This window comes from Dipodomys merriami, unplaced genomic scaffold (assembly GCF_024711535.1).
Source record: "Dipodomys merriami isolate MVZ:Mamm:240054 unplaced genomic scaffold, mDipMer1.0.p SCAF_2488, whole genome shotgun sequence".
Lineage (NCBI taxonomy): Eukaryota > Metazoa > Chordata > Mammalia > Rodentia > Heteromyidae > Dipodomys > Dipodomys merriami.
The window spans coordinates 31,526-36,530 of NW_027203924.1; the positions used below are offsets into that span (position 1 = coordinate 31,526).

Consider the following 5,005-nt stretch of genomic DNA (forward strand, 5'->3'; position numbering starts at 1 on the left):
TTTTTGTATACATGTATAATGATTTCTGCAGAGTTTGTGAAATTTTAATCAGAAATAATTTTAACTTATCTGTTTAAATGAATAGTACAGGAACTAAAGTATTTCTGGTGCTTGTCTGAAAAAGAATATTTTAAAATATTCTATGTTTGTATAATGTGTCCTTTCAGATTGTATTCCATATAGAAAGTTTTAATTTCCTTTTTTTCCTAGGTCCTAATATTATTTTTCTTTGGGATAAAATGAAAATGTTGTCTAATTTCAAAAGTTTTGTAAAGTTTATGGTATGTAAAAGACTTTCTGAGGTGAAGATTTAATACACTGATGTCAAACTAAATTTAATTATATGAATTACGTGTTTTGTTACACTTGTTATTTTGTAATCAACTTTTTAATAACTGTTTTTCATTTCTTGCATCTGAAGAAAGAAAAATACGGAATACTTCACAAATTTTCATATCATCCTTGTGCAATTGCCATGTTAATCTCTGTATTGTAATTTGGGAATACCTGCTGCTGAAGCATGTAGTATCTTCCAAATTTAAGCAGTTCATGATGCAATCTTTATACAGACTTATATCTACGGTTGCCTACTTGTAATAAGGAAATTATATTGTTCCTCACAATGCTACTGATCTTATTTCCCTAAAATTCTGTGAATAGTGGAAAAAAATATATTGTTCATCTTAATGCTCACATTTGCAAATTTTTTTTGTCAATGACAATTTTAAGTCTTTTTTATTTGGAATTTGATCATACTTTCAATAATTTATTGCTAGGTCCAAAGGTGATGGCTTTTTCATATACTAATTGATCCAACTGAATTAGCTTTGTGGAGCTAATGGATTCAAAGTAAGCCTTGCTTAAGAGCTACTTCTAACCTTCTGCAGTTGACATATTCCCAAGTGAGGTCTTACTGGCACAAATGTCTACCTGACCCTTTATTCTGACCAATCAGAATATCTTACCCTGACACCATAGATTGTTTTACTTGAACAACACTAATCTTAGTTACAAGGAATCATAGAGAGATGAACAGTTCAGTCATAACTGTTCAGACTAGAAGGTATTTTATCAAAATATAATTGTTTATTATATCTAACATTTCACAAGTAACTAAAGCCAAGAAGGGGAAAAAAATTGATCATATTCGTGATTACTTAATATCCTGGCCTGTCTACCATCCTACCAGGCAGGAAGCAGGAGAAGTCCAGATGTTTCTTCTCATTATTAGGCCTTAAATTGGTAATGTTTTCATCACAGTGTTTTCTCTTGCCTACAGGCTGTAAATCTACAAATAGTAAAGCTTTAGGTCCAACTCTATCAAACACTGAGGTAGAGATAATGTAATAATACTTTAAAACAGAGTTGCCTTTGATACTGTAACCACAACAGAACAATTCAAAACATGTGTCTTTTTTCTTATAGTATATATAGTTATATATTTTATATTTATATGTGCTGATTTTATATTTCACACAATGAAACTTACTAGAATTAGTTGATAATTTCACAAATAAATTAAAATTTATTTATTCCAATAAATAGAATTGGAATATAAATAATTAGGTTTAAAATGTATATTAGAATATAAAAAGTATCAACGCAGTGTCTTTGGTATAAACTTGTGATACATTCAAACTGTTTTGGTTTTCTGAATTCACATGGTAAAAAACCAATTTTGTTTTCCTCTATTCTATAAGGGATTTTACTCTGCTTCTCTGTTTATTGTTTCAATTCACTGATTCCAAACTGTTTTTCTCCATATTTCTGAAGCATTCCTACTGATTATGCCCAAATTTTTCTGATAAGATGTCTAACAAATATTATTCTTCTGCACGACCCAATGATTCCTAGGATCCCAGGTACCAGTTACCTGCATCATCAGATAACAAGGGCAAGACTTCTCACATAGGCCCATGCAACATACAACAAAGTAATTGAAGACCCATTTCAATTTCTCATTTCCTATATTTCAGGGCCACAGTTCCTTGAGATGCAGGATTTAGCAGTAAGCAATTGTGAAATGCAAGGCAACTTAAAATGAAAGATGAGATCACAAATTTTGAGAGTATGTACTATGATTCAAACATTCAACTTACAGATGGCCAGCCCATATCAGAGAACAAGTTCACAAGGTGTCATAAGATTATTTTTAATACCCCTCCCCTATGATTAATGAAAGATTTTAGTCCAGCATAAGTGGGCCAAAAATAGTTCCTGGAAGGATAGATCCATAATTGGTCTACCAAGATCCAGAAAAATTTACTTAGAGTTCAAATATAATTCAGAAAAACATTGAGAAGATCCTTAGTGCTGCAAAACACTGGGACTTCAGTACAACATGGTTCAGTGGTATAAAATGTCACTCTCAAACCAATGATAATCTACATTTAATCGACTGAAAGTTATTCCTTTACAAATTAACTTTTTAAAATCACATTCGCCACAATAACATTTGACAAGTAGATGATACTTAGTGACATTACAAGTTTTTCAAGTGTAGAGAGCAAGTTATAATAGAGTTGAATTATTTACCCAGCACTAATGCCAAACACGTTCAACCATTCATTGAAGTCTAGAAATAGTACCAACCACAATTTGTGTTTTTCAGTAGGAGCCTTCCGGAAATGTGTTAAATAGATCATCCTGCCAAATTTCAAACCAAAACGTTTGCTAATAAAGTAAATGTCATCATTTAATAAGGCACATTTTAAAATGTCACAAATAGTTGTCTTATCATATGTAATATTATGTTTTCCCTATCTGTGTAACATAGGGAGAAATATGACTTTAGGTCTTGAATATGGGTACTCATCAGAGATATGACAAACATAAAATCTGTCTTCTATTTCTATCACATTCCTATATAGGAATAAATTTTAGTTTTCTTCTTTTTCCAAAACTTATAGGTAGTAAAACATATTATACCATGTAAAATAAAACAATCACACTACTGTACAAAGCTATTTATAGAAATTGGTAGCTAGGAGTACATTCTATGCATTTTTTAACTTTCTTTTTGACTGAAGATTAATCTTCCAAATGGATGAGAATAAAATCATGTTTAGGGGCTTCACATCTCCTGTCTTGCAAATTGTTACTGCAGATGAATGAATTATGGAAATATAAGCTGACATCTGTTCAAGCATATGCAGAATGGAAACTCCATGAAATGTATATAAACCTTTCAAAGTATTAATAGACAGTTTAACAGGATGACTATCAGGAAGTTGAAAACAGAAAGAAATTATAGTAAAGACATAGAATGATTGAAAAATGAACAAGGGGCAAGTACAGCTAAATACTCATTGTACACATATGATAACGGAAGTGGTAAATCTGAAATAAATATTGGAGAAGCATTTGGTTGAGAATGATGGAAGGAGTGACTGTGATCCAAGAGCAATGGACAATTAGATGGATATATTTAATTGTAACACAATTGCACAACCTTTTGAAATTCAGTTTAAAAAAACAACAAAAAACAAAAACACACAAAAATCACAACCAACCAGAAATCTCTAGAGAGGATGAATATTTCCTCCCAAAATTTTAAGCAGTTAATGAAGGGTAGTCTTGGGAAAAGCAAACAACGCTGTCCAAAGAGAGAAGTTTGGGATAGGAGAGAATTTTGAACAGATTTAAATAGATTGTTATAAATCACAATCACCTACATCTCCTGCAAATAGTATCTTTCTTCTAGGAGTTCTCTGTCTGAACTGGATAATCCAGTCGTGAGACACACTTGATAGCTTGTGAAGATAGAATGGAAGAAACAAGATCAAGAACGCATTACTCCACTGGAGAGAAAACAATCCTCCATATTTTCTCTAATCTTTCTTCACTACTCTTTCTTCATACTTTTAAGTCAATTGATTTTGAATTATATTTTTCCTTCTTTCTTCTGGCAAAGTAATTGGTCAAAGTAATTCATTAAATATTATTTGCCATTTTCTTCTTTCATGCTGATTAATTGGCCAGGCGAGTCTATGAAACTTCCCTCTTGCACTTGGTTGCCATGAAACAACATCTATGTCAATGAGAAGAAGTCTAATGTAAAACTTTGTCTCCAGAAAACAGCCCTAGAAGCTGTGATCACAAATATTTGGCTGTATTTTTTCTCTTACCTTGAAAGTCTTCTTGTGTCTAAAGTGCCCACAAACATAAGTACTCCATCACTTTTTGGTTCAATCAATTCTAACCTAAAAGATATATTTTGCTAAGAAGATGCTTAGAGGAAACTGAAAAATACTGCACTTTTATCTTCTATTGTAAGACTCTCCTTAGATACCATATCAGGAACAATGAAGTTATTCTATGCAAAATTATTTCAATAGATTATTTTTCTCTTGGTCTTGCGTTTGTTCACCAAGATGTATGGAGGAGAGTAGAGTTAAATCACCTATACCTAGAAAGACAGTGTCTGTTACAAAAGGTCAATTCTTCTATGTCCTGCTTCTATGTCCTCCTCTTAGCTCTTGCCTGATTTCCAATTAATCACAGCATCTTGGCTTCAAGTCTAGTGAAGCTGAAGGACTATATGTGCTCCACCACTGTTAAATCTTCATGATTTGTCTTTGAAAACTCTTTAAGTTGCCTCTTTTGGATGTGGAATGTATTTCCATGTCTCCACCCAATCTGTTCGGCATTGTAGTGAGCCAAATAGGCTCTGTAAAATCACTTAAGTTAGTAAAAATATTAACACAATTTAGGGCTGGGAAGTTGCTCTTTGGTAGAGTGCTTGCCTTGAATGCCTGAGACCCTGGGTTTGATTCCTCAGCGCCACATAAGCAAAAAGAAAAAAAGCCGAAAGTGGCGCTGTGGCTCAAGTGGTAGAGCACTAGCCTTGACCTGAAGACCTAAGGGACCCAGGCCCAGAGTTCAGGCCCCACGACCGGACCCTCCAAAAAATATTAATATAATTTATATAAAATGTTTGGACTCCCTTCACTGCTAACGCCAATACGCTTAGCTAGGGCTTCTAAGAACTATGTTTTCTTACCTT

At 32.9% G+C, this 5,005-nt stretch overlaps 1 pseudogene; it reads right to left on the minus strand.

Annotated features, from left to right (window-relative positions):
* Positions 1–425: 425 nt before the first annotated feature.
* LOC138836078 (U6 spliceosomal RNA) lies at positions 426–522 on the minus strand (annotated as a pseudogene).
* Positions 523–5,005: the final 4,483 nt, after the last annotated feature.